Source organism: Ambystoma mexicanum, chromosome 13, assembly GCF_040938575.1.
Source record: "Ambystoma mexicanum isolate Mex_15411 chromosome 13, UKY_AmexF1_1, whole genome shotgun sequence".
NCBI classification, from domain to species: domain Eukaryota; kingdom Metazoa; phylum Chordata; class Amphibia; order Caudata; family Ambystomatidae; genus Ambystoma; species Ambystoma mexicanum.
In genome coordinates, this window is record NC_090938.1 from 314007316 (window position 1) to 314035223 (window position 27908).

The 27908-nt window shown below is 47.0% G+C and overlaps 1 protein-coding gene and 1 non-coding gene across 4 annotated transcripts in view; both read left to right on the forward strand.

Moving 5' to 3' along the window:
- Nucleotides 1-27908, forward strand: part of SLC12A6 (solute carrier family 12 member 6) — a 3180404-nt gene that overhangs the window by 3039864 nt on the left and 112632 nt on the right. The window lies entirely within an intron of this gene.
- LOC138522210 (U1 spliceosomal RNA) lies at nucleotides 10855-11016 on the forward strand. The gene has a single exon (XR_011283299.1). It is a non-coding gene; the product is annotated as a U1 spliceosomal RNA (small nuclear RNA).

Here is a 27908-nt window from a genome sequence, read left to right on the forward strand (position 1 = left end):
CGAAGGGGAGAGAAGCGACAGACATCTTCAGCAACTACACCACCGGTGAAGCCCTGCCAGATCGTCTCACCACTTTTCTTCCACACGACGAGAGGAGATCTTCAGCGAAAGAGCCTCCTTCCCTTGAGCTGGTGGGGTCAACCAGTGCACCTATCGCTTCCTCGTACCTGCTTTGGTCGAATCGACAGTGCCCAGCACTTGGAGACCGGATAGCCAGGCAGCTATCGACCCGGACCGCGATTAAAAGGAAGCATACCTTTTAAACTTCGTTTGGCAGAACCGCGGCTGGTTTCCTCCCTGGGTAGTGCAGCGACTCGAACCTTCCTCCACGACGAGAGCCTCTCTTCCTCTGTTGGACCCCTCGACCTGCAGGAACTACCAGGAACAACCGCCACCGCAGGACCCACTTCTTCACTTTTAAGTTACATTGTTCTGTCAGGCCGCCCTTTTCCCATGGTAGCCCTAAAGGTGTTTTAAATCCTTGATCTACTTGTGGGGTCGGCCGCCCTCTCTCTTAACATTGTCTTTCACCTCGCATCTACCTCTTCAATATTTTTTCTACTAAAGACTTGACTGCAGCTACAAGAACATTTTTTGCTCCTAAACTCTTGGTCCTGTACCACTGACTCTGGCCTATTGACTCTGGCTGATTTGTTAGATCTACTCTCACTAGATTGGTTTTCAATGAGAAATGTGTTGATGCACCTAAATCCTCTAAACCCCTCTTCCTTCCTACTGTTTTAACTAGTGGAGTGCCATTTTGCTCAGTTTTCATTCACTTATCTTTCTGCTAAAGTGTTACTGTGCATTACTTGTTCACAAAACCTCCAGGAAGTGTTGCTATGGGGTGTCTGAAGATATTTCGGTTTAACTTGTGCTTTCCCTCCCTTTCGTTAAATTGCTAGAGTGCCATTTGTAGTTGGTTTTCACTGTTCCGTTTTGCTCAGTTTTCACTCTACCGCAAACTTGTCTACAATTGAATAGGGAGTTGTATTTACTTTTCCTTGACTGAATTTTAACTTACTTTACCAATTGTGATTATGTTGACTTAGAAGTGTATAAAATAAATATATATTCTCTTTTTAATACAAACCTTTGGTCAGTGTTTCCTTGCTCCATAGTACTGTACTGCCTATTGTGTAAACCCTGAATACTGCTCATCTCCCTCTTGAGATAAGTCTGACTGCTAAGCTACAGCTACCAACTAAATCTTTGTGGTACAGACTGATACCAAAGGGGATTTATTGCTCTCACCTGTAGTCCTAATCTGGTGTAGTGCTCCCTAAGGGAACTGGATTCTGCAGCACTGGATTCTGCCTAACACAGACTATTTCTAATCAACTTTGATGCAAGTAAAGTAATTGCTGATATTTCTTGCTTTCTAGAATACAATAGACTGTGTTCACTCTACACGCCTCATCTAAAAACCTATATTGTTCCGCAAAAATAAAACGTTGTCAAAGAAAACTATCTATGCAGGATCTCACAGCAATTCCTCCAAAGAAATTAAAAGAAGGTAATACTTCATCAAGGACCACAACCAAAGATGAATATATTGCTCAAGGTTACTCAACTACATCTTCAAAGAAGCAACACACACTCCCAACAAATGACTTGGACACAGAACTGTCAGGTCCATTCAAATTTTCAAATACAACTGGTGTAAATTGCTACGCAAATGTAGCAATAAATATTCTATTCCAATTGCCACCAATTATTGACAACATTTACTTACACAGTTCAGACCAATTGTGTTTGCAAATGTTAGTCCTTCATAGAAATGCAACCAACAATACTGACAACACTTACAGAGTTCATGAAATAAGATAAGAATTGAACTACTGTGCTGGAATGGTCAAATTCACTATAAACTCACAAGAAGATCCACAAGAATGTCTAATGTACTTGCTACAAGTACTAGAAAACAAAAACATACCTATAAATGAAATCTTCCAGATTTCATACATGTGGAAACATACATGCACTCTTTGCAGGCATGTAGTACAAGAAGAAATTCCTAATGAACGCTTCATGTATGTATCCATACCGAACTGTGAATCAATTCCATTTCAGCAACTTGTACAAAATGCAAACCATGGCAGATTATGTACTACCTGCAATTCTGATAATTGTTTCACCTTACAAATACAGACACATAGTAAATACGTAACAGTAATGCTTTTACGTTAAAATGCAGATGGTACCAAAAACAACTGCAAGCTGACTGGATTCACATATGGTCAAATATCACTTGGTAAGAAAACCTTCACAACAATAGGTATAATCTACCACGCAGGAGCCACAACCAATGCAGGTCACTACACTGCATATATAAAAAAAAATTGTGGATGGTTCAAATGTAATGATAGTACCATTACTCTAAAGCAGAGATTACCATCAAATCTTGTAAACGTTTATTTAATATTCTTAAAACCAAAATGTAATAACTAATCTAATTATTAACATAAACAAAACTTGAACTTCAAAACTATGACCAATTAGAATACGCCAAGAGGTATCTAACTGACCCAAAAATCTTCAATAAGCCAACAGATAGATGAATACCACTAAAATGGAAGAAGAAATAAATAGACTACACCAACTGCTATCTAATTGCAACAATACTACCACCACTTCCAAATGAAAAACCATACACCTATTCAATCCCTCCTATTGAAATCAATGAAAGAAATATATTGTACGACAACGCAGAACTTTTTTTTTTTTTTTTTTTTAATCCAGCATGGATTTCTTTCCCACAGACCCAATGATTTAATCAACAAATCCAGGAACTGAGCAAATTGCACAGTAGACTGGTTTGAACTACAGTACTTCTAAAGTACTAACTATGAGGGTCGACAAAAAACAAATGTCTACTATGCAATGCAAAACTCAGAAACTACCTACACCAACATGTGATTTTTTTTTTCTTGTATCACAGTGATTGAAAAAAGAATTGTGCTCCAACTACCCATGTCATGAAAAAACTGCATACAACCACAAAAAGTCAAACAGTAAGTATACAAGGATTGCACTCAAAAACACCAAAGCATAACACACCCATTCAAACGAACACCTGATCCAAACCACAATCCAAAATGTTTCCTTCCATGGGTATCTTATGCTGCAGCGCTTGTTGCCAAACATTACAATCTTGACTGCATGGCCTGGCCAAAACTCTTCATACAGCCTCAACAAAGGAAACAGTAAGTATATAATAATTAAACTCACAAACATTGCAACATAACACACCCATGCAAATAAACACCTCACTAATAAATATAACCCAAAATGCCTAGTCTTCAATAACAATCTGGACACAATCCAACAAACAAACGCACATCATCTCACTATCCTATAAACACTATTACACTAGTACCAATCAGTACTCCCATTTTTGAAAACATATCCCCTAAGCAGCCCACATACCACAATCAACATTTTTGGTAGCATTGTAGAGTTGTGCTGCAGTGGTTGAGGCCAGGAGCTAGAGTCTTGGGTGCATGGCCTACGGGCTACGGCCTTCGGCCATGCACCCAAGACTCTAGGCCCTGGCCACAACCACCGCAGCATAACACACCCATACAAACAAACTACCGGAGACCACCAGGGGGTGCAGACGAGATGGTCGTGTGATCCACTGTGTCGCTCTTCAAGGCCGAGAGATGACAATTTTTAAAGGTGTGCAGGGAGATGGTGTATGACTTCAGGAGGCAACTGTGTATCTGCAGGCGAAACACCAACGAAAAAGTAGAGTGAGGGGAACGTCAGAATTCGCTTTACCATGGAGCACCCCCAGTGCCGTTAGAGCAGAGAGCGCAGACCAGGAAACTAAAATGATGACTGAGGCATTCACCGTGTATCTCTGATACTACGGAGCGTTTCACTTCCACGGACACCTGTTACACGGTACCAGAGAGTATGGTGGAAGACAGGCGGGGAGCGGACCCAATCCCAGACAGAGCGGAGGAGTGTTCATGAGGGTGACAGATGGCCTCAGCTGGCCGTGACGCCCTCTTCACCTGCCGAGAAGAGCTCCAGTTGGGGATGTCGGAGAGGTCGGTGCTGGCGTGGGCGGCCCAGCGGAGGTGGGCTACAACCCATAGCAGTAGTGGTACCCCTCTTCTCCACTCCGCTGCGGTCCACTCGCAGCCTCCGCCACAGAGGCTGCAGTGTGCTTAAGTCTGGTGGCACCTGAGCGCGGGGGCCGGTTCCCCTCGCCATCTCTGGCTCCCAGACTTGGGACATTGTAAATTGAGGTGCGTCATCAACTGTAATAGGGCGAATCGGCCCCCGCCTCTGGGGGACGGTGCTGGAGCGGCGGGGCAGTGCAGTGAGCCTCCGGGGGAAAATAAAAATATATATATATATAAAAGAAAACAAAGAAGGGGAAAACTGCCCTTTTTGGAACAAACCCGCGCAAGACGGCGACCTGGGTGACTCTCCAGGTCAGAGGTTCATGAGAGGACCGCACTTGGGAACCGGGGGGCACTGCTTCAAGAGCAGCTCATAACAGGAAGCACAGCTACAGAAACCTGGGGTCTGTATACAGCACCAGCCCCAACGGCCAACATCCAAGCCCCGGAAGAGGTGCCGGAGCCATCTACAGAGCCCCACAAGGGTCACAATTCACGGAATACAAAGGAGAAGATTGCAGCAATGCACTGCGCCAGCCCCAGTGGAGTTTAGTAGAGGAACCAGGAAAGAGTGCACAAGCAACGGGTAGGAGGGCTGCAGGGGGCAAAGGCAAAGAGTGTGGCATCACTGGTGCAATCACAATGGGCTGAATACCCCCAAAGCATAGGCAGTGCAGAGTGTCATCCCCTCTGCCTGAACAAACTGAGCACAGCAACACGAGGAAGGAGAGGTGCTGCCCCTGGGACTAGTGGTTTCTGTCGCAGCACCAGTGGCCTACAGGCTCCGCCAGGGACAAGGCTGGACCCGCGAGCCCTGACAGCCTTGCAGAAGTTTAGACGCACAAACACAACTATGGAAACGGAAGAAGCCGAAGCTCTTTGGACATCCCAGGTAATGATTGCGATAGAGCCACCAAAGCACACATCCGCCTTCTCCTCGGGGAAATCAGGTCAATGAAAAAAAGCCTCACAGAAACGGTCTAGGACTTACGAACATAGATGACAAAAGTGGAAGACCGTTTAGAATCGGGAGATATTGCCACCATGCAATATGAAGCCAGACTCCTAGACCTTGAACAGAAAGAACGCGACATGGAATCCAAAGTCGACGATCTGGAAAATCGAGAGCGGCGATCCAACATTCGCATAATAGGCTTGGAAGAAGAACAGGGTGAAACCCCATCTGGCCTGGAAAATAAAGTAAAATCCTTAATCTTGTCCCTGCATAGTGAAGCTGATTCTCCCAAACTAGAGTTCGACAGAGTGCATAGGGCGGGCGGTCCTCTGAAGGGTCCTCGCTCAGTCCTCATCAAATGTCATTATTGTGCCCAAAGAAAGATATTCTGCAGAAAGCAAGATTAAACAACACAATAGAATTCCGAGGGTCAAAAGTACAGCTATACCAGGACCTTTCAGCAATGACACTGGCGAAAAGAAGAGGATGCCGTCCTCTTACAGGTTGGCCTCATGAAAAGGGTGTGAGATACCGATGGGGCCATCCTTTTTCCCTTCCATTCGAGCACAACGGTGAAGATTTCAGGATAACCTCAGTGGAAGAGGTGGAGCAAGCTCACCGTCACCTTCAAGGCCCCATCGCAGGTTCAGACACAGACAGTTGGAGAGAACTGACTGGCCCGCACCGAGTCGGCCAACAAGCCGCCAAGGAGAGGCCGAGCTCAACTCAAATGGAAATATAAAATACTCCTCAGGGGGTCTGCGCTGTCCCTTCTGTCGGGGGCTCCGTCCCCTGGTAAAACTCCCACCGCAAAGTTCTAGTGATGTCTGACAGCTAGTGTTAATTGGAATGTATTGCATGTTGTGTTAACTTCCAGGTGCTCACTATACACTGTTCCCCGTTTATACACATGTTGTCCCCTCCTTGCACAAATGTTACAGTTTCGGTTAAGGTACGGAGTGGGGTCCCACAAGAGTCGCCCTTTTTGATGTAGGGCGTCTTTTTTCTTCTACAAGTGAGAATGCTCTCGGTAGCGTCTCATACAGGCGGAAGGAGGGGTGAGGGATCCGCTCATCCAGTCAAGACAGTTGGCTTAAACCACATTAAGATTCTGCGCACACACCCTGCTGCACGGCAACTAACTTACCACCTCACTGCAAAGGGTAGGGGTTCAACAGGCATTGGGGCAGCAATCGCTATCCTTTGTAGGGATGGCTCGCTCTGATGCCATAGTCTTTGGTTCCCTAAATGTGAAGGGCCTAAACTCTCTGCAGAAAAGTTTGATGCTAGCGCGACAGTTTGGACAATCCAAACTCTATGTCCTTTTTATATAATACTCAAAATATACCAATGGGGGAGAGAGGAAGATCACTGGTAGAGGCATCGGGGACGCGATCTGGGCATCTGCACCACAGAAGAAGGGCGGAGTGGGTATCCTGTTAAGAAGATCCTTGGGGGTCCAAATAGAACATGTAGAGATACTCAGGGGAGATACGTGGCACTCCAGGGAAAATTGAGGGCACGTCCCATCACACTGTGCTCGGCCTACGCCCCCAATCGAGGACAATCTAGCTTTGAACCTCTGTTTGATTTCCTAGAAAATTGGAGGGAGGGCACACTGATTTGTGGGGGATATTTTAATGTTGCGGCAGATCGAGAGTGTGATTGGCACCCTGTACAACAAAGCACTCTTCCCCCAAGCAGTCTCCAAGGAAATAGATTCCTGAGCGAGCTGAGAGAACACCACCTTATAGACACCTGGTGCACAACACAGCTGGAGAGAAGGTCGTTCACCTTTTTATCACCACCACACCGTACTTTTTTGAGAATTGATTATCCTTTGTTAGGGGCTGAAAACGAAAGTGATATCCTAGGAACATCCATCCAAGTAGTTGCTTGGACCGATGACCTATGCCCTCTAGATTTAGACCTAGGCCCCCTTCCAACTCCTGATCATAGGTGGCGATGCAACGACTTTTTGTGCAGAGATCCAATATTCAAAGAAACCCTCGCTGAGGCCATTTAAGAATACTTGGAAATTAATGATACAGAAGAAATGTCGATGAACACGGTCTGGGAGGATGGGAAGGCCACCACGATAAGAGGAATCTTAATATCAGAGGGGATGGCCAAGAAGAGGCTCCGGCTGCTTAGGGAGGGAGAGCTAAGAGAGGGTATCACCCGGTTGAAGCACACCATGAGAGAGCACCCTGCTAACAAGGAAGAAACAGTTACAAGAATTACAAAGATGAGGGAAGAACTAAGGGATATATGGAATTGCAAAGCTCTTACACAACTTAAATACCTCAAGCAGAAATTCTTTGAGAAGGGGGACAAAGCCCACACAATGTTGGCCAACAGACTCAGAAAGCAGAGAGCGGACAGAGCCATATTCAAAATTAAAGACGAGTCAGGTGCCCCTCTCGCGAACTCTCAAGATATAGTTGACCGCTTTTCCAGATACTATTTGAAGCTGTACACAGCAGAGAACAGTGGTTCCCACTCAACAATTGAGGAGTATTTAGCTGCCCATCCCCGTCCACCCATAGCTGAAGACCACCTTGACATCATACCTAACGCCCCAATTGCCGCTGTAGAGGTGCAGGGAGCTATCTCAGCTCTTAAGGCGGGTTCGGCGCCAGGGCAAGGCGGATACACGCCAGCCCTTTATAAAGCCAATTCTAGTACACTCTCCCCATTCCTCGCCAAATTGTTTAATTCAATCTTGGAGACCGGACAGGCCCCCAGGTCCTTCACTGAGTCCATAATCATCGTCATCCCCAAAGAAGGCAAAGACTCCACAGAATGTACATCATACCGGCCAATCTCCCTGATAAATGTTGACGCTAAAATGTATTGCAGCATCCTGGCTGCCCGTCTAGCTCTAGTCCTCCCCCAACAAGTTCACACTGACCAAGTAGGATATGTGAGAGGTCGATAGGGAGCAGATAACATTAGAAAAACCCTAGACCTTATGGCAACACTCTGAGAAGCGGGAGAAGACCCTCTCTTAATGTCAGTAGACACCGAAAAGGCATTTGACTGTGTAAAATGGCCATTTTTGAGAGCTGTCCTGAAATGGGTAGGGTTAGAGCAAGGTTGTCCAACGTACGGCCCGCGGGCCACAATGCGGCCCGCCAAGCCATTTTATGTGGCCCGCCAGGCCGTATGTTGGACAATGCTCGAGTGTGTAAAAAAAAAAAAAATTTTTTTTTTTTTTTTTTTAAATGTGCCTGTGCGCAAAACTACTCTGTGCTCTATTCGGGACACATAAAAGAACAAGACAAATGTGTGTTTAGACATAAAAAGAGAATACATGTCCTAGACTCTAGGACATGTATTCTCTTTTTATGTCTAAACACACAAAAGACTACCATTGAATGTAAGTGCATAAATTAAGGATCAGAACGGCACTATCCATATAGGAATGGGTTACTAGCAGGATTGCTAATTCAGTTTGAAATCTTTCGATAGGCCTTGGTTGTACAGATTCACTTCGGATCCTTCTGTTAAACAGCTACGTTTGTTTCTTAACATTTTAGTACAAAAATATTATATATTTGACATTTTCCGTGTTTTTTCTCATTGTATTTAAATATTTTATATAAAGTTTTTAACAAAGCACATACCGAGCCAATCCTCATGAAAGTGTTCTACAACATAGTCAAATAACATCAAATCTGAAGCACCATACAAAATATAATTAGCCATGTTAACTAATGGCAAACAGATGTGTCTACCTCATGAGAAAGCATTTAATCTAAAAAGCAGGAGAGTAGCGCCTGATCCCCCTCTCCCTCCCCAAAAATCTGAACCCTAGCAGCTCAACTAGACTCCCTTGAAGCCAGGCATCTGTCTTGAAATGCATTATGGCTTCTAAAGGAAAACAACGGACCTCTCGCCAAACGATTGTAAAATGGCGCCCCCTTTGCTCGCGGTCTTTTGGAGAGTTTCCATCAAAGATGCTAAGGGGAGCTTGCGTTCGTCAATCAGGAGGCCGATCAGAGAATCCACCCTGCTGTCCCTATGCCTCCATACTACAACATGTTTACGTTACTGCCATTGCTACTCATTTAGTTTTCTTCACTATCCGAATAACAAAACTACTAAAAACAGTACAACAGGCTTTATTCTCTAGTACAGGGGATGACCAGGTACAGCAGAAATACTAACAATGGTATGCTGAACCAAAGTAAAAGAATGTAAAACCACGTTTCTAAAAAAAATATATTACCTTTTACTCTAATAACAAAAATGTACACAAATAATAAAATACTACTGGTGCACCCCTGTAAGGGAAAACCCAGGGAACGAAGACTTGAAAATAGAGGGGCACTACAGGTTTGTAGACCGAGGTGCACAGGCAAAGATTTCAGCAGCAAAATGTCAAACCTTATGACAATGGCTTTAAAAAGGTAGAGACGGGTGGCTTAAAAGTGAACAGGGTTATTTAAGGTGTACATAAGCAACAGGGCCATTTCAAAAACCTTTTGTTCTTTTCACTCGTGGCTCAACACTATCGGGAGACGGTGACAGAGCTTTGGGTTGGGGAACTGGGTGACTGTGTCCAACGCATGGTGTGGTTCAGCACGCAGCAGTGGCATGTAACACAAATAAACTTGGGCAGGGCCAGGCAGGCGAGGTCTGGGTCAACGTAGCTCACAAGCATTTTGATGAGCACTGTGCCTTAACTTCTGGGCTGCTGGGAGACCCTGTCCAGAGTCTCTAGAGGCAAGGTGGGTCCTTTGTTCTGCACTTCCATGCCAGGAAGTTCACCAGAGAGCACCTGCAGTGAGCAGGATCCTGGTTTCAGAGTTCATGCAGCAGGTGTGGCCTTGGTCCTCACAGCAGCTTCACACCAAATATGCACCTGGCATGGTTGGGGACAATAGCTTTCCTCTGCGGCAAAAAAATGTTTTGTTGAAATTGCCATTCGCCAAAAGTGGGCAATAGCAAATAATCTACACACTCAAGAACAACCTTTCAAAAAATGCTCTCCAGAAATGTATAGAAAGGAAACAACATCCAAATCCAAATCAATGGGAACCAAAGTTTTCGTTTGTTAGTGGATTGAGTTTGTTCACAAAATGGATCGGAGTACACTTCGAATAGTTGCTGCAGCTCTGGAGAAAATACGAGTGGTATGATAGGTTATTTATAAGGCGCTTAATACCCATGCAGCAGTGATCCCAATCATAAAAGTGAAACAGGCAAGCTCAACAGGTATAACTTATTTTCACTCTTTTGGTAGCGCAGTCTGAGGGCAGCCTATACTTGCCTTTGGCGCTGTGCAGGCTCGGCTGACACAACACGGCATATGGTTACGGCAAAGATGTCAAAGCTTCAGCATTGTCATTGAGCAGAACTCTGAGACTCAGGGGTGGTGGAGCGTCGAGGTCCAGGATGATTATGATGGTGTGAATGGGGCCAGCGCTGAGCAGCTACACTCAGGAGGGCCATGGGCCCGTGTGGGGCTGACAGGCCAGTGGGCAGACTGCAACAGGCCTGCTCAAGCCATCCTGCTATTTATACAAATCTCGGGCCGAGCAGCACCTGATGGGAGAAAGGAACTGTGCTACAATCTGCTCTTCTGCTGGGCTCTGCCTGCTGGAGCTTCCCCCTACACGCGGGACAGGCAGCTCTGCAGACGCTCAGAGCTTCCGGGGATTGGGGGGTTGGGGCTGGGTCAGGGCCTGCCTTCTCACCCTCGCTTAGCGGGGCTTCCCAGAACTGACCCAACCCCTGCCCTCTTGCATGCAACTCATACTTAGCTGGCAGGGGAGAATGTGATCTCAAGGGCAGATCTCCCAGGGTGAGGCTTACCCATTGCACATCGGATTTGCTGACCCCTGCTATGTTCCCAAATGCGGGATACACGACTGCATTATTTCTGGTAGTGGGGGACTGCGTTCGCGCTCTCCCCCCCCAATTTATTGGTGAAAGAAAAGGTAAAGTGTGCACTAGGCCTGCTAGGTTGCATACTTTTAGATTGTGCTCACATTGCGTTTCTTCAATTAGGTTCACCTTTGGGTGATCGCTTTTCCACATTTTATCTGTTGAATTGAATTATGCTTCTTTCATCACCACAGAAGTAATGTGTATTACAGAGATAAGCTGCCATATGTATTGGGCACACTGCACATGCTCAGGCAGCATCAATCATGCTTTGAACAGGACAATGCTGGCCTACATTGGGAACAGCCAGCATAGACATGTTGCTACAGAGGCATATTTTGGGTACAACCAGCATGACAATGTGTTACATCAGTGACAGTGCTGTCTTACACTGTGGACACATTGATCATTAAAATGTGTTGTGTTGTAAAATGTTCTTTTCTGCTGTTGGTGACATGGAATTTTCATGTACCCCTTTTAGAACTGATTGTACACTTATGGCTTTTTGGTCACCTTTTCTGCTGTAAAATGCACCATTTCAACCCCATATTTGAAAAAAAATTCTTGGGGGGGAACCCCCCCAAACCCTCCCTAGAACCTTGTAGCTCCCTCGCTACGCTCGGTCGCCCCCACTATTTCAGAAAAATATTAACACATAGACACTGAAAGAAATCACATGCAAAAAACCTTTGATCACTGCCCATGACACCAAAAGCTATCCTTGGGACTGCATGGCTATCACTGCCTGTGATGCTATTGTGCCAAAGGTCACACAATATCGCTTTTTAATATACTGCTTTGGGTGAGGTTGTTGACTTTTGGCTCGCCGGCCCTCTGGGTGACAAAAAGTTAATGCTTCGGCCCCACATTCAAAAAGGTTGGACAAGCCTGGGTTAGAGGCTGTTAGGCAGAATCCTGTGCAGTACCCTTAGGAACCACTACACAAAATTAAGACCACAAGTGGTAGTACAATTTCACCTTTGGTACAAGCCTGTACTACACAGAAAAAGTGGTAGCAGTGGCTGAGCAGCCAGACTTATCTCAAGAGCAAATGAGCAGTAGTAGAGATTATACAAAGGACTACAATTACTGTGACTCAAGCAAACACTGACTCAAGGTTTCTGGTTAAAAAGTAAAAGTACATTTATTTTTAGACCATCTGTTCACAAAACACTTCACTTCTCCTAAATTAAAAACACACTTCAAATATACCACACACAACCAATCCCCCTTGTGCAGAACAATTCAAGGTAAGTAACTTTGGATTTGACAGACCGGTGTTGTGAAACAAAGACGTTACCGTGGGTTATTACATGATCACTTTTTGACAGTAATGACAGTTCGGTCCTACGAAAGAAAAGCGTACCCGCGAGAAGAAATGTTACCGTAGTCAAACACACTTAGCACATGAATGAACACAAGAAAATTGGGGATAAAAATCATAGGCAATACTTTTGTCAAGGCAGATAGAATCAAAAGACACTTTCTAAAACGTAGATAAAAGTCAATAGGCCTGCGCCAGTGTCAAATGGGACAGGGCCCTGTTGTCGAGGATCACAAGGTTAGAACAGTTCACGATTCGAGATTGCCAGGAGTACTTAGATACTGTCAAAAGGGAAGCAAAGGTTATAAGAGGGAAGGAAGACAAGGACAAGCCTTGGGTGAGGAGAAAGGGTTCACCCCAATTCCTCGAAGCTGGACACAGTACCTTATTCGTGTGAAGAAAATCTGGTGCTATGGCAGTTATTCCTGGTAGTTCCTGCAGACTCACGGTTCCTGGAGCTTCAGTCGTGGGGACAAGAAGGACGACATTTGGAGCGATCTGCACTACCCAGGGATGAGGCCAGCAGCAGCAAAGCAACAGTGAATAAAAGGTGTGCTCCTTTAAAACAGGAGATGTTCTTCAGATGGCTATCCGGACCACTACAGCTGGGTGCAGCGATTTTGACCAAGAAGAGGGTCCTCTGGCTGTGGAAGGTGAGCTGGTTGATACACCAGGCTCAAGGGAAGAAGACTCCGGACTGGATCTTCTCTTGTCGTTGAAGGACAGATAGCTCAGGACTGCAGCAGGGCTTCACCGGGACTCGGGAGTTGCAGCAGCCGTCTTCTTTTCTGCTTCTCTTCGGTTCTTTGCAGTTCCAGTGGCGACTCTGACTTCCAGCCCAAGAGTCCTGCCTTTTATGCCAAAATCCCCCATTCACACAGCCTGGCTGTCAATCACTCAGCAGGGGGTTGTCCGGCCCGGACAACCACCTTAGCCAATCGACACAAAGTGCGACTTGGGTCTCCACGGAGACCCTGTGCAGGGGGTGACTGAACCCCACCCTCAAATTCAGCCCACCTAGACACCCAGACGCCAAAGGAGGGCTTCTAGTCAGAAGCCTGCCAAAGGTCGGCGAACAAAGGAGGCAAACCTGGTTTGCCACGCAAAGTAAAACACAAGAAGGATTTTAACAAAAAGAAATGGCAATAAAACCCAACCGGAGCCAAAATAAAAAGTAATTGGTCAAGCGGGTTTAAGTTCAAGGCTCATATAATAGCCTAAAACAGTACCACGCTTTTATAGTATAATCACGGTAGAAAAGTTAGGATAGATACCACTGCCACCAGCCAAGTCTTAGTGTTAAAAGAGCAAAATAAAGCTCAGAGAGGCACAGACAAAAAGGGGCAGTAACTAACCCTTTCCAATACTCCATGTAAGATGGGGTGTAGTGGGTCTGTAGTTTAAAGTGACTGTATAAAGTTAATGGCAACTTTACATGTTTCTGGGGGACGGTAGTCAGCCCCAGAAAAATGAAGTCAGTGGGAAGTCTCAAAGACAACCCTGTGTCACTGCACTGAAGGTGCTGTGTAACGCACACAAAAAGTGGGGTTTATGGAGTGGTGTAGCTCCAGAGTCCAAGATCACACAAACAGTGGAAATACACATGGCAAAACACATGTAAGAGTGGGAAAAACGTTCTTACTACAGAAATCCAGCAAAGCTGCTGAGGGACTCACTAGGTGAGGGAAATAGCCATAAAGGAGAATTCTCCCTAACAGGGGCCACATGGACGCAAGGTGCGAGAGCGTTATACCAACGGAGCCTCCTCGCATTTTTTTAACCTCAGCCGCGGTAAAAGGCAGGGTTGCCCGCTTTCGCCCCTTATCTACGCCCTAGTAGTGGAACCTTTAGCTCAAGCCATTTGGTCAAACTCCGTGATCAGGGGTATCCCCCGGGGGGGTAAAGAATACAAGTTGGCCATGTTTGCCGACGATATCCTCCTGTACCTCACCAGACAATGACCTCTATCCCCGCCTTCTTTTAAGAATTATCACAATACGGTGCCCTGTCGGGTTTCCGGGCTAATCTTCAAAAAACCATAGCAGTCCCTTTGAAAAAGAACGTCGAGCTGCCAGAGTTTTAAAGAACATATTGGGGCTTCCAAGTACAGACTGACTCTGTCCGATATTTGGGGGGAACATAACAGTCTCTCTCTCTCTGACCTCTTCGAAGCCAACTACACTCCTCTGTAGCAAGCTATTCAAAGAGATATCACTAGATGGCTTAAACTGCCCATGTCTTGGGCAGCGTGTTTCACCACCATAAAAATGAATATTCTTCCACAGTTTTTATTCCTGTTCTAATACTTCCCCGTCATTGTCCCGGATACCTTCCTGGCAGAGGTAAAGCGCACACTACTGAGATTTCTATGGGCCGACAAAAAGGCAAGGATCCAGTACTCCACATTAATCCAACCCAAAGAGGAGGGTGGTATCGGTTTCCCAGACCTGGGAGAATATTCTAGAGCAACACAACTCCGGGTACTCCCAAACCATCAGTGGGAAAACCCTGAAAAACAGTGGGTAGCAATAGAAAATTACATTTTTGCACCTGTCATGCTGGGAGAATGGTTGTGGGTCCCATTATCGGCCATGACGCAAAGAATTAAAGAGCATCCCATCCTTAAGGTATTGTGGTCGCTCTGGCGCCCAGCTCGGGCTATGGAAGGCGTCCCGTCTTTGCCTTCCCCCCCTTAGCTGCATTTGATCCCCACCTATTCGAGATATGTTGAGTGAAGTTCAGCGATTTCATCCCTGGTACGAAGCTGTGGAAAAAGGGTGTATTTACTACTGTGGAAGAATTTAGGGTTGACCTGCAAGGTGCAGAAGTACCTCCCATGCTTTTCCTTCAGTTAAGAAGCATCCTGAACGATGCCCGCTGGGGAGACTCCATAAAGCGCTCCCTGACGCTGTTTGAACAAATATTGAGCTCCCCCCGAATGATGAGAGGTCTTATATCAAAAATGTACAGATCATTGCTCACAAGAGGCCATCTCCATTGCCCGTCATCAGAAGTAAAATGGGAGGCCGAGCTGGCTACAGCAGCTCAACCAGAGATATGGAAGGGGATATACAGGGCGGTATGTGCGTCATCTATTTCCATGCAATATTGCATAATGCACATCTACTGATGAGATGCCACTTCACACCCTTGAGGCTGTCCAAAATGTTCCCAGGCACGTCCCCCTACTGCTGGAGAGAGAGTGGAGAACGTTGTGATTATTGGCATCAATGGTGGAAATGCGATAAGGTGCAGTTGTGTTGTAGGGAGGTGCCGGCCCATAGATGGAGTTTTCAGGGAACTAACACCTGTGCTTGTGGTGTTTGGTGTAGAGCCAGATGAAGAAGATTTGTATGAGTCATTGCACATTTGCCACACAATCTGTTACTGGCGGCCAGAGTGTGCTTAACCATCAAATGGAAGTCGGCTGCACTCCCTTCAAAAAGAGAATGGTCAATCAGGGCACATTCTATTTACGAAATGGAGAGCCTCACAGTTGCTATACACGAATCGCGTAGAAACATAGACATGATATGGTTGCCTTTCTTAGAGTATTACACAGCATATTGGGAACCCATATTCTAATCAACCTCTCTTACTTACTGGAATCAAAGAGCCATGCCAAAGATACAGCCCCACACTGCCAGCCATCTGTTGGCCTTGAGACATATATTTATGTTACATGTTGTGGAATGTGAGGCAACAATGGTAACTGGCGCAGAATCAAGACGGGACTGTTAATTGTTACTTCTTAATTTGTTTATAACTTCCATTCTTCAACTTGAGAGATATGATGAGTGGGGGTGGGGGGTGGGAAGGGAGCTAAGTGTTTAAAGAACTAGGCTTGAGTTGATTATTTCTTCGCATTTATCCTGTAATTGTAACAATAAGATACCACAGAAAGGTACTGTGAATCCAACATGTATCAAGATTGTCTGGTGTAGAATTAATAAAAATAATTATTTTTAAAAAACCACCAAATGACCACAACCCACAAACACAATACATCCACTGCAAAACTATGGACGGATTTCCACCAAATGTACAAAAGCACACTTTGCGGACCAAGCTGCAGCTCCTGCCGCAAATTTGGTGACAATCCATCCAGCGGTTTGAGCTGTAGGCGCGACAGACAATTTTTCTCCATTCAGTCTATGGGAAAAAAAATATTTTGGGAACCCCCCCTATAATTTTGCCCCCGCTTGACCAAACCTCACCAAACTTTGGGCTATATACTTTTTTTGCAAAGTTTGGTCAGGATTCGTCCAGGGGGAGCAAAGTTATAAGCCGCCCAAAAAGTGCTCTTCCTATGGGTTTAGCAACTTAACCATAACAACATGGCCGCTACTGCGGGCCATGTAATATATATATATATATATATATATTTCTGAGGCTTGTGGAATCTGCTTAGATCACATGCTGTGCATAGGCCGACATCTAGTGGAAGCTGCGGAGTATTACAGTTTGTTTTTCGAAAGTCGAAAATGGGCGTCTACACAGGCGTGCCAGTAATACTATCCCTAGTGTGACGTCCACTGTACCCAAGATCCCTCACGCGTCTAGGATCCTCAGATTGTTTTTTTCCGCCATACTGGTCGGAAGCATCTTGCGGAGTTCCCTGGCCTTAGCCATACTTTTGCTGTTATTATAATTATAATTCTTATTAATTCCCTTCCCCACCCCAACGTCGACCCTCGACCTCGACGACGGCTGGAGAAGTCATCGACCGTCGACTGCTGCACGACGGATCTGGGCCTCGGAAGGCCGCTGGCCTCGGCCCGGGCCTAGTAGGCCGCTGGCCTCGGCCCTTACAAGTAGGGAGAGTGGGGGGTGGTTACATACTCTTCACTCTTGATATATAGTTACATTTATATATTCCTACACTTAGCAGCCCGCTGCCTTAAGGTGCGTATGGAGGGTACCCCTTTTCAATTCTGCCCCAAGTGCAATCGCAAATACCCTTGGGTCGACAGGCACGCCACGTGCAATCTCTGCTTGCCGAGGGATCACCCCGAAGCGAACTGCAGAGCGTGTAGTAGGTTTAAACCTAAGACACTTAAGGACCGTTCGACAAAGCGTTGGGCCCACCACGCCAGGCAGGAGGCCATGGCAGCGGAGGGCGCCTTCAGCGATGGCAGCGACGGCGTACTTTCGGACGGCGAGGGCATTATGGCGTCGAAAGACAGCCGGCGAGCGCAGGTCCCCGACCTCGGAAGGTCGTCCGGCAGGGCGGCTATGGGGAAGACCCCCGGCGACGCAAGCGCTACACACCTAACACACACTAAACACACTAAGACCAACCGGACCTCGACGACGTCGACTTCCCGGAAAGAGGCACAAAAAGAACGGTCCGACTCGGTGTCCTCTGGGCGCTCTCGATCGAGATCACCTCACGACGCAAGGCAATCATCCACTCTTGCCAAGAGTGCCTCGCTACACACATTAACGGAAGTTCGATCGTCGGGGGACGAAGACGACTTCCACCCCCAGGCCGCGCTCCAAGATAGCGAGACCGCGGTTAACACCAGTGAGGCCCCACGCCCGAAGCACACAGATACCTCTCCAGACCCTCGGCGCCAGGCGTCGAAAGTCTCTGGGGCCTCCAAGGGACAGGGAAAACATTTTTCCACGCACGGGGAGGGGGGGAAACAGCGGAAAGCACAGCCTTCCACTCCTGTAAAGCCATCCTCTCACCCTAGGCAGACAAGCAAACACAAGTCTACCCTTGAAAAGTCCCATAAATCAGCACCTACTAAAGTAATACCCTGTTCCAGGGAATGGTCCAGTGAAGACATAGACAGGGTTATGTCTAGAATGTCTTCCTTGGCTGATTTTTATGATAAGAACCCAGAACATTTTCTTTCATATAACCCTCAAGGGGCCACACCCTCAGGCTCCTCCGATCCTATCCCGCTAAGTAAAAAGCCCCGGTTCGAAAGACCTGAACCCTTCGAGGTTCAGCCTTACTCCACTCCATATTCTACTCCACTCCCCAGTTACCAGGGACAAGTTTTCCCTGAAGAGGACCAGGAGTTTGAAATTATGGAAGAACAAACCGGGACAGATTACTATGCAGATGATGAGGACCTGGAGGAGGGAGAAGATGAGCAGGAAATTTACAGAATAGATTCCCCAGTACAAAGCGAAGCCCCAGTTACCGACTTACCAGTTGATAACCAGCCCCTCCTTAACGAGGTTCTCGCTCGAGCAGCGGAACATTTCCACATCGACACCCACGGTGTACAGGAGGAAAGGGACTTCGCGGAGGAGTTTGTAGGAGAGAGGAGACCGGTCGCTCAGACCATCCCTATCCTCAAATCCATCCAACGAAGAATAGATCCTTCCTAGTGAATCCTAACCTCACCAGAGCTGTCAACCCCAGAATTGAAAAGATTTTCCGGGCAGCCCAGTCTGACCCTCTGTATATAAGGGGACATCTTAAACCAGATTCCCTAGTGGTTACCAACACTAGAAAAAGGGCTGGCACGCCCTTATCTTCATCAGAAGCTCCTCCCGACAAGGAGAGCAAAAAACTTTACGGGTTTGGCAGGAAGGTAGCCTCAACGTCCGCCTACGAAGCAAGGATTGCGAATTCCACCACCCTGTTGGCTAGTTACAACTGCCATCAATGGGAAGAAGTCACGGCGCTCATTGCCTCTGCTCCAGAACCGTTAAAGGGCCAGCTGGCTCGAATCTCGGCAGAGGGGAGAGCCGTGTCTGGTTGCATTTTAAAAGCAACTTTCGACGCCGCGGACAACGCAGGGAGATTGATAGCAGAAGGTACTGTTATCAAGAGACATGCGTGGTTACGGCAGTCGGGATTCAAAACAGAAACCCAGGCTTCTTTAATAGACAAGCCAGTGGAACCCGACCTATTGTTTGGGAAAGCGGTCGAAGACGCACTTAAAAATGCCAAAGATGAATATGAAACTCTCAAATCCCTTGGCCAGCTTACCAACAAACCCCCTAACCAGAGGGGGAACAGTAATTTTCGTCGCCCACGCGGCCAAAATTCACAAAGAGGCAACTATGCCCAGGGACAGGGTACACAATGGAATAACAACCAGCAGTCTACCCAGAGTTACGGCAGGGGTAACAAGAGAGGTCGTGGAAGAGGCAGAGGCAGCCCCAACAAGGGAGGTGGCACGCCCCCACCAAAACAGTGACGCTAAGTTCAAGGTCCCTTGTCACGCAACCCCAGTAGGGGGACGCATTTCCACCTTCACCCAGGCTTGGGAAGGGATCACCTCAGACAGATGGGTGCTGTCAACAGTATCCGCAGGATATTGTATAGAACTACTGCAGCGTCCCCGGAACCATCCTCCACGACAAAGAGTGCACTCCCTAGAGCATCAGAGGATCCTTCTCGAGGAGATCGCCACTCTGCTAGAAAAGGACGCGATAGAACTCGTCCCAGGACACCAGGTAAACAAGGGTATCTATTCAACTTACTTCCTTGTGCCAAAGAAAGATTTGACAATGCGCCCAGTATTGGACTTACGGCCTGCCAACAAGTATGTCAAGCCCCAAAAATTCCGTATGACCACGCTACAAGAGGTAATCCCCCTCCTAAAAAAGGGGGATTACATGGCAACCTTGGATATGAAAGATGCTTATTTTCATATTTCCATGCTCCCAGCGCACAGAAAGTACTTGCGCTTCAAGGTGGACAGTCGCCACTACCAATTCAAGGTACTGCCCTTCGGGATAGCTTCAGCACCAAGGGTATTCACCAAGGTACTGGCGGTGGCAGCTGCACACCTACGCAGGGAGGCAATCCCGGTGTACCCTTATCTGGACGACTGGCTCATAACGGGGGAAACCCCAGGAATTTGCAGGTCAAACATTCAGAGGACTATCGACCTCCTCCACGAATTAGGCTTCTCTATCAACGAGAAAAAGTCAAGTCTGGTGCCAAGCACCTCAAAACAGTTTCTAGGAGCTATCCTAGATACTCAGAAAGGATTGACCTTCCCTTCGGAAGAGAGAATTCGGAATATACTTCTGCAAATTCCGCATTATCAGTCAGGTCAACAGATAACAGTACGCAAAGCTATGCGGTTACTGGGCATGATGGCGTCATGCATTTACCTGGTCCCCCACGCGCGTCTGCGCATGCGTCCCATGCAGGAATGGTTGGCGAAACAGTGGTCTCAGGCAAGTGGTCAGTGGGACGATCTAGTGGTCGTTTCGCCAACACTCGTACAGAGCCTACACTGGTGGACAAGAGAGAATCTCGCAAAGGGGAAAACCTTTTACGATCCCGAAGTACAAGCCGTGGTGACTACAGATGCATGCCTGACTGGGTGGGGAGCTCACCATCTCCACCACACAGCTCAGGGTCTCTGGTCTCACTCAGTAGCCAAGAACCACATCAATCTGCTAGAGCTTCTGGCAGTATTCCGAGCGCTAAAGGCGTTCGAGCCCCATCTACTGAACTTGTCGGTGCAGATCAGGACGGACAGCACGACAGCCATGTTCTATCTGAACAAGCAAGGGGGGGACTCGTTCGCCAAATCTGTCCAAGCTTGCCCAGAAAATATGGATATGGGCACTCAGACGGAACATCTTCCTGTCATCGCAACATGTTCCAGGGGAGCTCAATTCCCTAGCGGATGCTCTAAGCAGAGACTCCCTCCCAGAAGAACACGAATGGGTCCTTCACAGAGACGTAGTAGAAGATCTCTTCTCTCAGTGGGGTTTCCCCACTATAGACCTATTCGCCACAAGCGAAAACAAACAATGCCCAGGATTTGCATCCAGGTTCCCCCAGCCGGACTCCCAAGGGAATGCCCTGTGGATAAACTGGTCAGGGATGTTTGCGTACGCTCTTCCACCAACTCCTCTCATCAGGAAGGTGGTGTACAAGATGAACAAGGAATCGATGACGCTCATCCTAGTTGCTCCCATGTGGGCGAGACAACCATGGTTTCCACACCTACGCAGGATGGCGGTGTGCGAGCCCATCAGACTCCCAGCCTGGTACAACCTACTGTCCCAGCAACAGGGTCAAACAGTGCATCAGGAACCCAACTCTATGAACCTAGCAGCATGGCTCCTGAAGTCATAGAGTTTGGACATCTCAAATTACCACAGAGGTGTATGGACATTCTAAAGGAGTCCAGGAAACCAAATACAAGGCACTGTTACTTTGATAAGTGGAAAAGATTCGTTATCTGGTGCCAGAATAAACAAATCAACCCGGTTGATTGCACTCCTTCCAACGTTGTGACATACATGCTCCACCTGCTGGATGCAGGGTTAGTTTTTAACTCGCTGAAAGTACACCTGGCAGCCCTCTCGGCTTACACCACATCCCATAACAAGGTCTCGTGGTGGAAAGTACCAGTGGTTAAAGCCTTCATGGAAGGAATAAAGAGACTTCACCCTCCTATTTCGAACCCACCGCCAGGATGGGACCTCAACATGGTGCTAGCTAAGCTCATGGGACCCCCATTCAAACCCATGCATAAAAGTAGTCTCAAACACCTGACTTATAAAACGGCCTTCTTAGTAGCCATTACCTCCATAAGAAGGGTCAGTGAAATTCAGGCTCTGTCAGTGCAGGATCCTTTCTTTACTATCCACAAGGACAAACTGGTTTTACGCACACACCCTAGGTTCTCACCTAAATTCATATCCAAGTTCCATGTAAACCAGTCCATCGAGCTTCCGGCTTTCTTCCAAAACCCGCAAAGCTCGGCTGAGGTGAAACTACACACCCTAGATGTGCGTAGGGCGGTCCTATACTATGTAAATAAAACCAGACCGCTAAGGAAAACAGATCAACTGTTTGTCTCCGTAGCTACAGGCAGAGAGGGGGAGCGCGTCTCTAAGGGCGCTATCTCGAAGTGGATTATCAACTGTATACAGCTGTGTTACTCTCTTTCTGAAAAGACTCTGCCTTTTACGCCAAGGGCCCACTCTACTAGAGGCATTGGGGCCACTCTGGCTTTCATTGCAAATGTTCCCCTCGACACCATTTGCAAAGCAGCTACTTGGAGCTCTATTCACACTTTTACTCAGCATTACTGCATTGACACTCATTCCAAGACAGATACACAAGTGGGACAAGCGGTTCTAAGACACCTGTTTGCTCATGACCCTTCTCACATCCCACCTCCTTCTTCTGGTACTGCTCGCTAATCTATGCACAGCATGTGATCTAAGCAGATTCCACAAGCCTCAGAAGGGATACATTACTCACCGTAATCGTATTTCTGATGCTTGTATCTGCTTAGATTCACATGCGACCCACCCTTCCTCCCCTCCGAGAGAAGGCGCATGATTACTTGTAGTCTTACCTTTCTGTCTATCTGCTTGGATTATCTGTACTCGCGCTACTCCTCATGCTTCCTCATGTCAGGAAAAAAAAATACAATCTGAGGATCCTAGACGCGTGAGGGATCTTGGGTACAGTGGACGTCACACTAGGGATAGTATTACTGGCACGCCTGTGTAGACGCCCATTTTCGACTTTCGAAAAACAAACTGTAATACTCCGCAGCTTCCACTAGATGTCGGCCTATGCACAGCATGTGAATCTAAGCAGATACAAGCATCAGAAATACGATTACGGTGAGTAATGTATCCCATATATATATATATATATATATATATATATATATATGATAGTGATGCTAGCAGAGCTTTAGTTTCTAGGGGCAATTTCGAGGCACAGCAAGTCTTTTAAAGTCCAAAACGCAGACCTAGCTAAAGGCAATTCGGAGTGGCTTAAAGTCTTGTAAAGCAGCAGAAATCAAAAGTTCCTGTGGATACTTTCTAGCCTCTAGGAAGGAAGATACAAGAAGGCTTAACCAATGTTGGAGATCCTATTAAGGGACTCGCCAAAGGGTGACAAGCAGGGGCTTAAGTCCGAGGTAAGAGGGGGTGCCCTGGACACCTCCATGTGCACTCCAACGCTCTGGAACGACTTTCTGGAATAAGGTAAGCAATACCTTTTTCCCTACAGTACCTTAGGTTTAAAGAAACATTCTCAGTGGATGCTCCATGATGTTGCAGCTCTGGACTAGACCTTCAGATTCCTTGGTCTGATGACGAAAGGCAGGACAATGGATGGGATCTTTCAGCAGCAGTCTCAAGGAAGGCCCTCTGGCATGGCTTTCATCAACTTCTTTGGTCACTCTACAGTTTTTGGCACATTTTCTGCAGCACCAAGAAAGGACACGATTTGCCCGGTCACTCTACTTCGGTTTCTGGATTCCCACACACTTATGAGGGGGTCTGGGCAAGTTGGATTGTGTCTCTGGAGTGTCCTTGAAGGCTCAGCAAAGACTTTGGCAGATTCAGCCTTTCTACAATGATGCACTCAAAGTGGACAGGAGGTTTTCTGGTTTTGGGGTTCCCACAGCTCTGAAAACTCCTAGGACCTCAGGAGATGGCTCAAATCCAAGTTCGTCTTCGGACTGGTTGTCCCCCTCCCTCCCCCCCGGTCAAAGGGAAGGAGTCTTCAAAGTTCCTCTGTTGCACAGAAAGCAGGGTCAGGACAGCAGTGGTCGATTCACAGTGTTGCAGAGGTTCTGCAGGTGGCTCAGTTGTCTTCTTTGGTTACTTCAGCTTCCTGTGGTCAACTTGCTTTTTCACTCCAGGATCCTCACGTTTTACACAGTTCCAGCACTCACTGCTCTGCAATATTTCGCAACAGTTTACACAAAGGGGCATTTGGCTTTCCAATCAGGACAGCCAGACCCCTAGTGGGAGCTGGTCCCATTGAGGCACTCTGGCAGACAAAGGACAGGGGGTGGAAAACTCCTCCCCTCACTTCGTAGCCTAGGCAGGGACACCCAAGGGTTCCTGCTAAGGGCAAAAAATACACACAGGCCTCCCCCTCCCAGAACGGTAGAAGAAGGGCTGACCAATAATGGCGAAAAACGGAGGGCCCCAAGTTGGTACTTGGGTGCACCTATTGTGCACTACCGTGGCTATGGACATAGCATGCAGTAGAAAAATCACACAATAGTTGATAGGACATGTGCACTGCCACCAACCATAACTAGGAGTTTGTCTATGTGACATAAAAGTCACAGGAGCAGAGAGAAGGCGGATGCTAAGAATCCCCTTGGCATTACACATAAGGTGGTGTGTGCCAATCTCTCAGACTATAACATTTTAGGAGAGATACTAAGTATCTATACTTTAGAACTGTAGTTATCCTAGGATATAGGAGAGAATCTCAAAGGTGGACCCTAAGGGTCCCCAGAAGCACTGCCCTTAAGGAGCTGTGCGCTACAATAATAAAATACAGATGCTTTTAAGAGATAAGGAGGAAAAAGACTCTGTGGGACAGGTAAAATACAAAGAATAGAGTTCCAAAAGACAGAGCCCATAAGAATGAATGAGTGGAAAAAGGCTCCATTCATTCAGGATTAAAGAAAAAGGTTCAGAAGTCCAGCAAAAAGTGCTGGGGGTCTCACTAGGAGAGGGGATGAAGCATACACATTTAAAATCTCCCTAACACAGAAATATTGGTAACCACTGCCTCTGCACCAAGAAATATTTATTCAGACCAGGTCTGTTTTTCCAGAGAACATGAAGTCCAGCAAGTATCTAGTTCCTCGGAAGCCAAGAATTACCATCCTAGGCAAGCAATACCAGGAGAAGGTAAACTAAAGTATGACTCCCAAAATGCACCAGGGCCAAACCAGCTTGGAGTGAAATTAATGGGTTTAATATCAAAATGGAAATGGACTGGAGTATCGCCTTACTGAACTAATGCAGATGCCAAACACCCAAACCAAGACTCCAGGCTGAGTGCAGGGGAGCTGTGGGACAGCCATCAAAGAACTGGAAATGGCACACTTCATGTGACCAGGGGAGACCTAGAAACACTTGTCAATCACTGTTTACACAGAGACTCTCCCAGGATAGAAGCAAACTCGGGAGCAAATGCTCCATCTGAGCACATGGCTCCCTAGGAGGAGAATGTATTATGAAAAGGGGGCAGGGCTAGATGTCTTATTCAAGACTACCAGGGGAAGTCCTGACTCCACTGGGAGCAGCTCAGGTAGACATTTACCAAGGGGAAAAGTTGATGTAGAGAGCCCATGGGAGCAAGGGGAAACTCCTGAGCAGACCAAGTCTGGCTATAAAAAGCTAAGATTTGCAGCAGAGAATGGAACGTATTCTAGTGAGGTTGTGCGCAGAGCAGGTAGGCCAAGAGACTAGAGAGGAGTGCAGATTGGTGGGAGGAATTTTTGTAGCGGAGCTTTTTGGTCTAATTGGAGATGGTGGGGTAATGTGTTGGATCTCAGCGAGTGATACCAATCGGGTTTTGTGTGAGAGAATAAGTGGGAGCCAGGGTTTTGCAGAAAGAGAATTAAAATGGTGGAGTAGTTTGAGAGGCTGTGTGCTAGTGTGTACAGAAGTGGTGTAAGGGTGTCGAAGAAGGAAGCTGACACAAGGGTGGCATATTTGTTGCTATCGACTTTTATTGTAGTGGAAAACCCTCACTATCCCTAGCTCTAAGAGGGATTTCCCTGCCTCCAATTAACACTAATGGGTTTGTCAGAATGTCTGTCGAAATCAAAGTCCACCATCATGTGCAACAACCTACTTATATCCCTTAGACTACAACTAAATCATAACGTAGTCCAACAGAAAGTTCCTTCTTCGGGAGAATGACTCCCTTCTCCTGGTATATGGGTGGCGTCTCCCCCCCCCCCCCAGTGTCCTCCTTGAAATAAGGTACCACTTAGAATGACTCCCATTCCCTGTTTTGTAGCCATCTACAATAAAGTTATTGGCCAAGAGAATGACTCCCTTCTCCTGGTATACGGGTGGAGTGCCCAAAATGTCCTTTTGTAAACAAATGCCAGGGGGAAGGACTCCCTTCCCCTGGTCTCTCTTCAGCTTACTTGGAAGGATTCTGTTTTCTCAACAGGAGAATGATTCCCTTCTCCTCGTGTGTGAGAGTCCTTTTTCAGCTTGAGTTTTATCTTGGCACACATTCACTAGATCAGCAAAATCCTACTTATATCGGGGTCTCAGACCCTTCTCTGGTGGTCAGTGGACTTTTCTCCACCACTGGTACAAGGGAGATGTCCTCAGATGCACTTATCTCTACTGTTGGGGTCCCAGACCTTTCTCTGGTGGTTAGTGGACTTATCCCCGTCACTGGTACGAGGAGGACTTCCTCAGAGGCACTCTTTCCTTCTGCTGGGGTCCGAGACCCTTCTCTGGTGGTTAGTGTACTTATCCCTGCCAATGGTACAAGTAAGATTTCATTGTATATACTCTTCCCTTCTGTTGGGCTCCCAGACCTTTGATGGCCCTCTGATAGGCCTTAGGATTGCCACAGCATGAAGCAGAGACCCCTCTCCCCCCCGGTCCTTACCGGTCCACCCATGCTTCCCGTTACTTTATGGGAAATGCTTGCATGGCGCTGGTCTTTCCAGGGACTGGGGTCGGTCTCCTTCCTGCAGCAGTCTGTGTCATTGCTGCTTCTGCAGCAGCTCTGCGTGTTATGGGCTCCTTGGAGTCTCAGCACCATTCAGGGACTGCACGGTCTACCTCGTCCTAGAGGTCGTACCACTGCCTCGCCACTTTCCCACTGGGCTCGGTCCTTCTGATGCAGGCCCCGTCACCTACTCCCTCAGCCACTTGCCGGCGTCCTCTGCAGATCCCTCTCTCCGGGTTGAGTGCAGACTTCAAAACTCCTGAGTTCTCCAACGAGGAGGGAAGACAAAGACCTCTAGTCCTTCTACTATTTCCTCTTTATAGGGCTTACTTTGCCCCAGTATAGTGGTTTTCCTCATGCCCCCTGTGAGCCACCTTGTCTCAGTACGAGAACAGTCCGTATTCCTCATGTTTTCTGTGCTATTGTTCTCCTAGTATTTTCTGTCTGGTTTGTACCCCTGGCACTACAGAAATGCATTAGTTTACTTTCAATATAGTGGTTTGAAATGGAGGGAGGGCTAAGGCATGTGGGGGTGAGATGTCATAAAATGGGTTCTACCCAAGGTGGTTGTCCTTATCCCCAGAGGGGGAGTCTCTCCCCATGAGGTCCTCCGCCATTAAACCACCCCTAGGAGGACTATTTGGTAGCAGCCACACCACCTTAGCCTCATGGGAAAGGGCTGCCCTTAGGGATAAGTGGCAATGCCTGGCGAATCGTCACAGTGGGTGAAAGAGGGAGGTAGGTGAGGAGACGGGTAGAGGAGGATAGAGGTGGGGTAGTATTGGTATGAGAAGGGAGTTGGAGGGTGGAGACAGAAGAGGAGAGAGCGCAAGAGAGATGTAAATATTTTGTATAAAGGTATCCGATGGTTAAACCAAGAACATCTATAACACACCCACCATATGTCGTGTGAGATGAAAACCACATTATTTTTTTGGACTGATTAATAATATGATCCCTTGTGTGGACTGCACTGTTTTAGAACGCTACCATTTTTAAATTTAGAAACCTCCAAGATGACATCACATGAAATGGGACGGAATCTGAGGTTAGAATTCACTTCTGTTAGACTGCCCTCTTCATTAATATGCCCATTGAGTGCAGAGGGGATGGTTTAGTGTGATGTCACTTCTGGAACTCTGTCAATCATACTCAATCATACTCAATCATCTCAATTAGATT